This window comes from Zalophus californianus, chromosome 4 (genome assembly GCF_009762305.2).
Source record: "Zalophus californianus isolate mZalCal1 chromosome 4, mZalCal1.pri.v2, whole genome shotgun sequence".
Lineage (NCBI taxonomy): Eukaryota > Metazoa > Chordata > Mammalia > Carnivora > Otariidae > Zalophus > Zalophus californianus.
Window position 1 is genome coordinate 47,479,245 of NC_045598.1, and position 12,621 is coordinate 47,491,865.

Below are 12,621 nucleotides of genomic sequence, written 5' to 3' on the forward strand. Positions count from 1 at the left end.
TTAATATCAAAGCAGGCTTTTCTCAAATCTCAGACGAAGACCAGTTGCTTTCTCATAGTCATGGTGTATTGACAGAGCCTGGGTTCTGGGAGCTGATGAAGTGGAGCAGGCTAAGGCAAGACAAGCACCCAGGGCACAAAATTTTAGGAGTTACCTACTTGTAGAGTCCTACAAGGACATGGTCAGCACCTGCATGACCCTGAGCATGAGTGCCTCCTTAAATTTTGTACCTCGGGGACTTCCCTTGCCTCATCTCATCCAGGCTCTGGAACTGAGTTAGAATCAGATCTCTGTCACTTATTGGTAGCATAACCTTGGAGAAACAATTGGAATTAGACTTGCCTGTAACAGAAAAACCTCAAATAGGGGTGGCTTTCACAGGTAGATGCTTATTTCTCTATTACAGAAAAATATAGAGTGATACAGAGCAGGGCTAACATCATGTCTCTGTTCCATAAAGTCACCAGAATCTAGGTTTCTTTTAGCATGCTGTCCTGCCGTTCCGGTGTTTTAGTCTTCATGATCCAAAAGGTCAGCCTCCAAGGTTCAAGATGGAGACATCCATGTTCCAGGCAGCAGGAGGGAGGAAGGTGCATGAACCACGTGAACACATGACTAATTTTAAAAATCAATAGAATTACAATTACAAAAATGTAGACCTAACTTAAAAAAATACAAAAATAATTTTTTTTATTTTTTGGATTGTTAAATCACTTGTAATTGTTATTTCTATCAATGTCCCTCCAAATTCCCAACATGAGCATCAAGTTTATTATAGTTAGGCCATGGTCTTGCTCCCTGCAACTGAAAATGTTTCCAGGAGGACACATTCTTATGCATCTTCATGAAATGTTCCTAAAGCCATAGCCTTGGGAATAGGAACATTACCCAGAGTGGGGAGGTAGATATCTGTGTATTTGCCTACCCAGCATTCATTCCCCATTCTGGTAGTCACACTCTAATTTTGCTTTGGGGAATTACCAGGTCCTATTACTTGTAGATTTGGTAGAAACTATTAATTGGGCTTTGGGTGGGAAGGCGGAGAAATGTAACTCAAGTCAGAACAATAGCCTCCCTCTCTCTCAGGAACTTGTTTTTTGAATAGAGAGAGAAAAGGTGCAAGAAATATGATTGGGGATCATTCTTCCAACAGAGGCATGGATTTCAAACAAAGTCCGTGAGCTGCCCCAGACTCTATTCCTTCTGACGTCCAACTCTTCAGCTATTCCTTTAAATCTTGTTCATCATGCTCCATATCCCTCTAGTAAACCTCTTTTACCTCAGTTACTTGGAGTCTGTTTCTGTTGCTTGCAACCCAAGAACCTTAATTGACACAAGTAGTTATTCATTGTTCTACCTGAAGATTTGGAATTGTATAGGCTGGCCCAGACTATTGTTAACTCTAGCTCTTTCCTCCCCAGCATCTCCCGACAAAGCCACTAATGCCTCCCACCACAGACTTAGCCCTGCCATACCTCGGAGCCAACATCGAAGTGGGATATGAAGGTGGGATTAAGATTTAAGTTATCCCTCTTATATCTGGGTTTTAGTGACTAATAGGACTGTTAAGACTGAGACCAACAAGGTGGTAAGTGATATGTAGCATACCAGAGAGGAAGTCCCAGGGGCCAGGCTGAGGAATTACCTAGAATGCACCAATCCAAGGAAGGAAAAGGAAAACATGTTATGTAGATTTCACAAAACAAGGAGTGTTGCCTCTCTTATTCCCCACTCTATCCTTAGTACTAAAAGCTATGTCTGGCCATGGCAAGTACTCAATAAATATATGCTGAAGGAAAGGATGAAAAAGCAGTAACATTAAGAAGGGCTGAGATTTGTGGTGTCAGAAACCAAGTGAAGGGGTGAGGTGACCTCACAGAGGTGGAAAGAGGTCAGTAAGCAAGGGAGTACATATGTGGAGTTGAAGGTACAGAAAGGTTGGATTCCAAAGGTGCCAGCCAAGGCAGTCACTGTGATGCTTTCTGGTTTTCCACCATGTTCTCTTGGGTTCTTCTCTCTGCTAATTACATCTCTTAACCAGAGTTAGCCTCAGAAAAACCTAGTGCTACCACATTCAGCTTCTTCCATCCTGCACCTCCAGCTCCTGGATGATTTGGCCCAGCCCATCAGAATGACGTTCTGCCTTGGTCCTCCCCTTGAGTGCTAATGCTTTCCCTTGTCCTAATCCCTAACCCAGGGTCTGGGGTTCTTGTACCCTGCCTTGCTCTTCCAAATCTTCCTCACTAAAACCAAAGACTCGCTCCACTTTCTTGACAGGTCCCTAAGGCGTTGCCACCAAGATCAGGCTTCCAAAATGATGATGTGGTAATAAAAACAGTAATGACAATATCTAACATTTATTGGACATGTATAATGGTCAGCTCCTGGGCAAAGCTTTTTTAGTTTTGTAAAGGGCTCACCATAACCCCATGAACTGAGTGTTATTATTTTGGCATGGACTGTTAGTAGCCTTCCCAACGTTCACTCTCCCATTCACAAAGGCTAAAGACTACACATCACACACTGCCTTGTAGCTAGGAGTGACCAGTGAAATATACACGGAAGTTGCAAGGTGAGCTTCTGAGAAAGCTCTTTAAAGCGGGTAGGGTGCCTTTTATTGCCCTGATCTTTTTCTCTTTCGTCTTGGCTGAAATGTGGCCATGGCTCCTAGAGGGCCCCTTGTAACTCTGAAGTGACTTTTGGATGAATGTAGAAGGTGCCTATGCTCCTGATGACTGTGGAGCTGCCCCACCTCTTCAGGCTTCTTTTATAATAGAGGAGATAAACCTCTAACTTTTTAAAGCCACTGTTATTTGGCTGTTTTATTTCATGCAGCAGAGCCTAATCCTGATTGATTAAATATTTTAATTAAATATTAAAATATAGTGGGGCAGACAAATCTATAGTGCCCCCCAAATATCTCTATGCCTCTCCACATTTCTCAGTCTCCCTTGCAGTTAAGCTGGGACCGTGTCTTATTTTGCACCATGGGCTCTGAGCAGAAATTACATATGTCACTTTTTTACTAAGGCACTTCAGAGCCGGTGTGCCTCCTCCAGCTCTCTCTTCCCTGCTGTAGGAACACTGGAAGCTGCATGATGAGAGGGTAGTGTCACAAGATAGAAGGAAATGGGATCCCTGAGGTGGAGAAGGGCTCCCACTAACCTGCCTTTGGGTGGGTGAGAAATTCACTTCTGTTTTGCTAGGCCACTGAGAGTTCAGAGTTGACACATGACCATAGCATAGGTTAACCTATTCTGACTAATATGCCTTATTTTATAAACAAAGAGATTGAGTCTTTCAGCAATTAAGTAACTTGCCCCAATCAAAGGGGCTACTTAGTAACTGAGTCTATTTGACCACAATAGCCAAGCTCTGTGGTCTCCAATTCCCTCCTTAGTACTGGCCTCATTGGCATCCCTGATTCTGTTGGCCTCCCATTATTTGCTTCCATCCAGGTCATTCTTCTTTCCTTCAGCATCTCTCTCTCTGGCCTGCGTAGACTAGAATGCCACATGCCCAAATCTTAACCTATGACACTAAGACCATAGAATTATGTCTAATATTGCAATTCTGTGTTGGAATTTATTTAGAATCTTGGCTGGGTGAGTTGGCCAATACTGAAAATGGCTGCCTAGCATCTGGCTCCTATTTGGTCTTTGGCTAAAACAAAAGACTCAAAGTTGATTTTCATTACCGGGTTTGTAGTATTTTCTGTTTTCTTTCCTGAGCACAATGAAGAAAAAGAAAATGAGATGTGGCCATAATTCTGTATCTGAATCATTTAGCTTGGTAGGTTGGACCAACTTGCTCACAAGAAAAGCTCATGTATTCAACAGATGTTATGTTTCGGGGGCCCTGATGGATTCTGGGAATACAAGGAGGATTTTACCGCACAGCCCTTATTTAAAGGAGGGCCCAATCTCAGGACCTGCATAAGTAAATAAAATGCAAAATAGTGTGATAAGCCCAGAATCAGACTGTGTATCAGACACAGTGGTGACACAAATGAGAAGGCTGTCTTTTCTGATTGTCCCCATTCCCGTTGGAAGGGGTTTTAGTGCCCCAGCTGGAAGAGTTTTTCAGAGATTGCTGAATGTTGAGTGCTGTGCTAAGCATTTTCTATAAATCAAATTTTGTCTCTCATTTACAACTATTGCATCTATTCCAGGGATGAGTCAACTGTTGCTCAGAAGGAAAGAGAATCGGTCAAGGTCACACATGTAGGATCCTAACCCGGTTCTGGCCAACCCTGGCACTTCCTATTTCAATACTCCAGTGTACCCAGCCGGTCCCTCTGCAGAGGCGGGTGGGTTTATTCCGACAACATAAGGCTCCATCGTCTTATCCAGTGAGTTTCCTGGGCCCAGCCCTCCACAGTTCCATCTCAGTGTGGGCTTCTGGGAAATTTGGTTCTTCTCAAGGCTTCCCTACCTGCTGAGCCTTATTCTTCATTCTGAAATAAGAGCTGCCTTGTACTGTAAACAGTATCTGGTGCTCACTTCCCGGCCTCCGGCTGGTAGAGCAAGAACATTTACAGTGCATATGCTTCCCAGCCGAATTTATTGGCTGGGCTTTTTCGAATCCTTTACACCCTGAGAAGCCAGGAGCGCCGGGTCTGCCCTTTGGCGCCATCTACCGGCACTGCTCCAGTCTCTGACCAAGCCCCAATTAATTGGATGAACCTTGCTACCTCATTAGCTGATGGTTTTTTGTGGGTTTTTTTGGTCTTCACAGACTAGAGGGTGACCAATTAGTAAAGAAAGTAGATAGCAAATCTATCATACTTTAAAGGGACCAGAGCCTCCTTTCTCTCACTTTTCCTACCCCACCAGTTGTGACATTCCTTCATCTTCAATTCTTTCTTCCTTTTAAAAATATTTATTTTGTTCTTATATAGAGATCAGGGCACGGGGCACACAGCCACACACCTGAGCAAACAGAGGGGCTGACTGATTTGCTGGCGTAATGAAAAACATTAGTTTTGAGCTCATTACTGTGATTCCACAATGGGCACCAAATCCCACTTAAGACCCACGGAGGAAGTCTTCAAAGGAACACTGTTCCAGGTCTGTGCCTGGCGAATGAGCTGCCTCTCTGAGTCTTTGCAAAGGAATAACTCACAGTTGGAGACCCAGGCCTGTCAGATCAAAACCAGGCCTGGCCTCCAGACCCTGAAACAAGTTGCAACAGTGAGCCTTACTCATTCATTTTCAAAATACGGCCTGTTCTCTACAAAATGGAGCAACACCTCTTAGATTGGTTCTAGCTTCTCTATTTGATATATTAAAGGAGAATCTCGACTCTTTCCAGGTTTCTGCCAGTCTGTTTTAAATCCAAATGGCTTGGCTGAGAGTGGTTTTTGGTTATTTTTTCATTTGAAATGGAATTCAAAATAGCAGGGGCATAAAGCCTAGATATGGATGGGAGAGAAAATTAAAAGGTCCCTGGAGCTCCCCCCATTCACCTTTCACGTTACAGAAAAGGAATTAGCATTTCTTGTAAACCTACTGTCTACTGAAGTAACCCTCAGGGAGAGTGATACTGCTGAGCCGTTGAAATTCTCAAGATTTCTAAAGATTTGGATTTCTTCAGAGGTACTTGTTGGGACGATCAAGAGCTTGACTTTAGAGCCAAACCCGACTCCTGACTCGTACAGTCATAAGGACGCAGCCATTTTCTGGGACCAGTCTGGGTCCAGATTCCTGGCGGGGGAGCAAGCCTGTGATAGCTTGCTGATAGGTCTGTTGTGAGGTTCAAACAGGTAACACAGAAGGCATTCCCCCCCCCCCACCCCGGGGGTCTGGGCACATCTCAAGAGCTTCACAAACAGCTAATGTCAGGATAAATCTCTTGGAGCCAGGAATCAGAGCTTCTGCCCTATGCATGAGATGTGTGACTTTTAGAAAATGCGTTCTCTTTGCTCACTGTCATCTAACCTCTCAGGTTGTTTGAGACTTGAGGTTCGAGGTACTATATTTGGACATGCTGCATTAAACGGCACACCATCTGGATCCACCTGCCCCATGGCCTCCTCCTCTTCCCATTCTCTCCCTTGATTCCCCTGGAGAGAACCTTACATTCTAACCACACTGGTCTTCTGGCTACTTCTAATGCATGCTTTTGCCCAAGACAGGAATGCTCTCTCCACCCACTCCCATATGCCTGACTAATTCCTTCAGGTCTCCGTTTAAAGGTCACTTCCTTGGAAAGGCCTTCCCTAATGACCAGACTGAGTCAAGCTCCTTCCCGCCCTTCCACTGAAGGCTCTGGGAGCGCACCCTTCACAGTATCTGCAGTAATACTACTTGCACATCTTTGCAGCCCTTTGCAAAGTGCCACAGTATCTGCAGTAATACTACCTGCACATCTTTGCAGCCCTTTGCAAGGTGCTATGTTTGATAAGTAATTGTGATCTTTTCAATAATCTGTTAAATGTCTCTTTTCCTTACCTGACAGTAAGTAGGCAGAAACTCCATCCATTTTTGTCCATGAATAGTTGATGATTGACTGATGGGCCCTGAGTCCTACCTTACTCCTTGATGTCCCCTCTCCCTGGAACACTATCCCCCCATTTTTCTGTCAAACTTCCCCTCATCTCTTTTTTTTTTTTTTAAGATTTTATTTATTTATTTGACAGAGAGAGAGACAGAGAGAGAGGAACACAAGCAGGGGGAGTGGGGGAGGGAGAAGCAGGCTTCCCGCCGAGCAGGGAGCCCAATGCGGGGCTCGATCCCAGGACCCTGGGACCATGACCAGAGCCGAAGGCAGACGCCTAATGACTGAGCCACCAAGGCGCCCCTCCCCTCATCTCTTTTAAGATACAATTCCAAGTCAGCTTCTCAGTGAAGCCATTACTCAACTCCTTTAGGTGGGGTATTGTTTCCAAGGTACATTGTTATTTACCTCTGTTACAGCAACTAATATATTGGATGCCATCAGTTTATTTTTAAGATTTATTTATTTATTTGAGAGAGAGAGCGAGCAAGCATGAACAGGGGGAGGGGCGGAAGGAGAGAGAGAGAATCCTGAAGCAGACGCCTCACTGAGCACAGAGCCTGACATGCGGCTTAGTCCCAGAACCCTGAGATCATGACCTGAGCTGAAATCAAGAGCCAACTGCTTAACCAGCTGAGCCACCCAGACGCCCCACCATCAGCTTTTGGTAGTAGGATTGATGTGTTACGTAGCTTCTCACTTCCAGTGCTTAGTGGGTGCCTGGCAGAGAGGAGGCATATGATAAACTTGGGTGAGTAAACATGGTAACACTACCTTCTGAGAGAGTAATGATCATTCAGTTCCATGTTAGTATCCTAAGGTGGAAAGATTTTGACTATTAATGCCAAGAATTGGTCACCATATTACCTCCTAGAAATGTCTTAAACCACACAGTAGACTCATCAACCTTTCTTGGTATGTCGTACTTGCAACACTGGATTTATCATTCATTTCTTATGCTAATAACCAGTTCTAGATATTTTCAGATATTTTTCATGTAAAGATCTTTGGTGTTGGGGCACTTGGGTGGCTCAGTCATTAAGCGTCTGCCTTCAGCTCGGGTCATGATCCCAGGGTCCTGGGATCGAGCCCTGCATCGGGCTCCCTGCTCCGTGGGAAGCCTGCTTCTCCCTCTCCCACTCCCCCTGCTAGTGTTCCCTCTCTGGCTGTCTCTCTCTCTATCAAATAAATAAATAAAATCTTTTTAAAAAAAAATATCTTTGATGTGTTGTGAGGAGAAAAAAAGAATATTTCATTGTACTGGATTCTCCTTAGAATTCAATCACGATGACAGTCTACTTCAATTTTTTCTGAATTTTACTACTTCAACAGTTGAATTGTGGAAATACTAGTGTAGATATTGATACTGATACAGTTCGGCGAGCAGGAGAGTAGAGAAAAATACAGACTACAATAGATTAGTGGGCTTCCTGACATTTCAGTCTTGCCTGGAGTATATTTGACTCTATTTCAATTGGCCTGGATGAATAAATCTTTTACAATAAACATCACAAAAGCAACTAATATTAGTAAGTAACTATTTTTTACAAAGTATTTTTACATGTTATATTGTTTAATACAATCCTCTTGAACATTTTCCATCCAGAGAAATATGTTTTGATCATTTATACCTGGAGCCCCCAACTTGTTATAAGAGATTGAAGAATGGATCATGAATCTTGACTCAGCTTTTGAAGGAGCCTAGATGCCTCTCTACCCTGGCCTGTAAAATTTGATAATAGTAACAACAATAATCACAAAATAGATGGAACAGCATCTACTCCTTTGTAGGTCCTGATATTGCTTTGATGATCTTCTCTTCTCTCTCTCTTCTCTGGCCACGTGGTTTGATGGGACTCCCAAACCCTAGTATTGAAGGTTGACCTACACTAAGCCAATCAGTGTGCCACATGCCATCCCTCAATCATGGTGATTGGTTCAGGGATGGATATGAGACCCGATCAGATCAATGAGACACCATCCTGGGAGGAGCTGCTGTCTCCATCTTACTTATTCCTATGGACAGAGAGTGGGGTCTGCTGGATACTATCATATGCAGCCTGAGCATGAAGCTAACACTTCCCATAGCAAGCTGAGTGATGGAGAGAAATCAAAGCCTGATGATTCCATTTGAGCCCTGCATACAGCCAGGTCTAGGCTACTTCTACTGATGGCTTTTCAATGATTTATTCCAGTAAAATTGTTTTTTCTTTAAATTGAATTTTCTGTCACTTGCAACCATAGAATTCTAACCGATACATTTCTGATTTGCCAGCACAAGCTAAGCCCTTGTACATATATTAGCTCATTTAATCTTTAATGTTCTAATTGGTATTAGGGTTCATGAAGGTCTCAGTCACTGTACTGTTCCTGGACATGGCAGGAGAATGGCAATGTGTTCCTTCTCAGGGGTCCACATGTTGTCAAGACGCCATCCATTTCTCTCTCTCCCCGCCCCAGCACTCCTAACCTATGCGTTTTTCTCTCCTCCCCCTCTCCTTCATTCCCTTCCCAAAACTTGAGTTCAAGTCTCCAGGGAGATAAACATTAGCCCCTCAACCCAGCAAGCTCTGGCAGTCTGGACTTAGTCATCTCGCTGCCCAAGCCAGGGGGCTGATTGAGATGAACCCTGTGTAACCCTTCCGGCTGCTTTGCTCTGGGAGTCATGGCCCTTCTCTGGGTGCCAGAGTTTGCTTCTTCCTTTTCTGGCCCAGAGCCATCCTCAGAGGTTTCTTGGACAGCACCCAGGGCGACCCGGGCTGATAGGCACCCTGCCTAGATAAGGCATGTCACTGCCTGGGCATTTGTGTGCAGATGGCTCTGTTTGAAATCCTGCCTCTCTCTGACTTCACTTCCTGAATGTGCTGACAGGCCTCTGAGCCAAGTCAAACAGGTTCCCAATGCCGTGCCTGCAGAGCATTCTCCTGTGAGTGCAGCTGGGGAAACAAAACTTTTCTCCAGCCCATAGAGAGGACCTGCCAGCCCTTATATGACCAAGAAGCAGGCCCTGTGAGACCTTGTTGAATCTTAGTGGGAAATGTTTGCATTTCAGCGAGGGTGGTTTGTGTGTGCATGCATGCACACTGGCTTGGGGCATGGGGTGGGGGATTCCTGATTATTTCTTCTTAAATGAACAAGTCTACAGTGAAAAATGACTAATGACTAATTCTTGCTTATCTGCTCCATACAAGGGCTTTACATATATGATCCTCCTGAAAACCTTCCGAGGGAGCCATGGCTGGCCTCATTTTTACAAAGGAAGGGATTGAGGCTTAGCAAAATTAAGGTACTTGCCCCATGCTCCCCCAAGTACAACTGCAGAGCCCGGATTTAACCTCTAGACCCTTGGTTCCAAAATCCATGTGCCTCCTCTAACTTGTAATACCTTGATTCTTCATGGAGTCAGAAGCATAGGGAGGAAGAGTGGAAAGGGAGAGGCTCTGGTGTCTTCCCAGACCTGTGAAGTGTAGAATGACAACAGGGTCTGTGGCAGGGAAGTTGTGAGGCTCAACGGAGATATAAATTCATGTGGCAGTACTACTCAGGAATAAGGACATATGTGTACAGTGCAAGCTCTTTGGGGTCAGAAAGACCTGGACTCAACTCGGGCTTCTACCAGCCACTTATTCCATGAGCGCAAACAAGACCTGAACCTCCATTTTCTCATGTATAAAATACAGCCTTATCATCTACTTGTGAGACCCAGCACAGTGCCTGCTGCATAGTAGAAACTTGGTAAATGGGATCTATTATGAATATTATACAGGTGTTTTTATTATACGGTTGGTTTCTACTGGAGTTGGGAAAGGCTAGGTAATGCTACAGAAATAAGCAGCTCTTAAATCTCTGTGTCCTAAAACAATAAAGGTTAAATGTCTACTGTAGATATGCTGGGCCTGGGAAGGGACTCTGATCTACATCATCATTATTTAAAGACCCAGGCTAATGGACACTCTATCTCTGTGTTTCCGTAGTTGCCAAAGCTGGGAAAAAGAAGTATGTTGAATCTCACTTGCTCTTAGGCTTCCACCTGGATGTGACAGATGTCACCCCTGCTCACATTTCATTGGCTGACACAAGTCCATGTCTTCTTACCCACCTTCAAGGAGGTAGGAGATGGGAAAGTACTGCCTTACCTCGTACCCAAAAGCAGAGCTGGAAATATTTGGCGTAGAGCATTAGTGAGCACCCACCAACCCAAAAGCCATCCTCCCTCTCACTTCTCTCTTGCTATCAGAGCCCTGATTTTTTACTTATTTTAAAAATAACTTTCTGTGTTCACTTTCCCATGTGCTTAGAAAAAGGTGATCCCAAAGGGCTAAGCATGACTGTCGGCCAATTATGGAGGTCTCATTCCCGGTTTGGGTATATGTATGGGACCAACCCCTGACCAACAGGACCTGAGGGGAAGTCAACCGGGGTGGAGGTGGGGAGCTTCCAGAAAAGGTTTCTCTTGCTAATAAAAAGAGAAAAATTAAAGTAAAAATCCTTGCATTGCATTTACCTATGATGCCAGGAACTGCCAAAGCTATCTTGAGGCCACACAAGGAAGTTCCTTGACATACTAAGAATGGTGACATGGAAAGATAGGAAGCCCCAGACCCATGGTGATGTCAATGAACGAGGTCACTGAGCCCTGGACTTGGTTCATGTCTGGACTTCTTTAAATTGTGTCTTCTGTTACTGGCCTCTGTAAGCATCCTAACTGTTAGTGTGGTCAATTATATAACAGCCCAGGTTCCTGCCCACCTTTTTCCAGAACTTGGGATAAGGCCAGGGAAAATTCCTCCCACTGAGCATGAACCTAGATGAATCAACACTCTGGAAGAGATTAGCTAGTAGCAGAAGCTGATGGACTGACAGTCCTGAGGAGATCTGGGAAATACACAAATTCTGTGCAGGTAGCCAGTGAGTAGCAGTAACCCAAGAAAGCAGTAACGTAGTGATCTGGGAATCCAATTTTCTGAAGCAACAAAGAGGCATCCACCAGGCACTATTTTTCAGTGGCTATACATGAGAGAAGTCTGTATGGCAAGAAAGTGTCAGGGCTTCTTGGTACTAAGTATTCTGGTCCGTCCGGAGAGGAGGAGTTTGCAGCAGGGCAAGGAAAGTTCACTACTCGCTGCTGGGGCAGGGATGACATATCCCAGGAAACTATCTAATTACCTTTGCTCAGATGGTGTGCACATCAAAGAACCTTCTGATGACTACTTCAGTTCTTGGGGTCCTTGATGTGGAATTGGGGACATGCCCTGGGTAAGGAACCCAGGATCACCAGGGCATCTGGTTCCTGGAACAACATAGGAGAAGAATTGGGTTCTTGAAGCCTAACTGTGGCCCCACCAGCCTGTGGATGAGGAACCTTGACAAAATTCTTAAGCCTCACCGGGAGCATCAGTTGCTGTGTCTCTGAGACACAGCTAGTAACAATGACATAGCCAGGGGAGTGGTGCCAATGGAAGGAGACAGAAGAGAGAAGAGCGCTTTGGAAATGGTGGGAGTGTGAACAGGTGAGGACAAATTGCATTGCTCATCATGCTTCCTTTGCTTACTCCACTCCAGGAAAGCAGGCCATCTCTCAACCCCTAGGATGCCCAGAACTCTCTCCCAAGCTTTCCCTCATGTGGCCCCTTCAGCTGCTGCCCCTTCTCTTCTGCTCTTCACCTGATGAAATCAAATCATGGAGGAAATCTCCTTTCAGGTGTTTTTTGCAGAAAGGCCTTTTTTCCCCCTTGGCCCTATTTAGATGGTTTTTCTCTTTCATAGTGCCCAATTTTCTTCACTGTCCTCGTGTAGGTGTAGAATCATACATTAATCAGTGTGTTTTCTATTTGCTGTGTCTCTTACCAGAATAAAAACTCCACGAGGGAGACATCCTGTGGATTTCACTCTCCATTGCCTTCTGAGTGCCTGGCACAAAATAGGAAATTCAATGTTGCTTGAGGAATCAAATGAGTGTCATATGGATGCGAGGTATTATTATTCAATTCCCCCCCCCCCCCAACATAAGTAAAAACACTGGTCTCTTCACTTGCATCGAAAGGTTTGCATAGTTTGGGTCAATTAGTCCCACTGAGCTTAGTCAATTCTGGGGAAATGACATAAAATCAGGTTTGGGTCCTG

The 12,621-nt window shown here is 44.6% G+C and overlaps 1 long non-coding RNA gene across 1 annotated transcript; it reads right to left on the minus strand.

Moving 5' to 3' along the window:
- Positions 1-370: 370 nt before the first annotated feature.
- LOC113938751 lies at positions 371-11,786 on the minus strand. Its single transcript, XR_003524997.1, has 3 exons — positions 11,665-11,786; positions 1,609-1,645; positions 371-615 (listed from the first exon to the last, which is right to left on the minus strand). It is a non-coding gene; the product is annotated as an uncharacterized LOC113938751 (long non-coding RNA).
- Between the last annotated feature and the right edge of the window lie 835 nt (positions 11,787-12,621).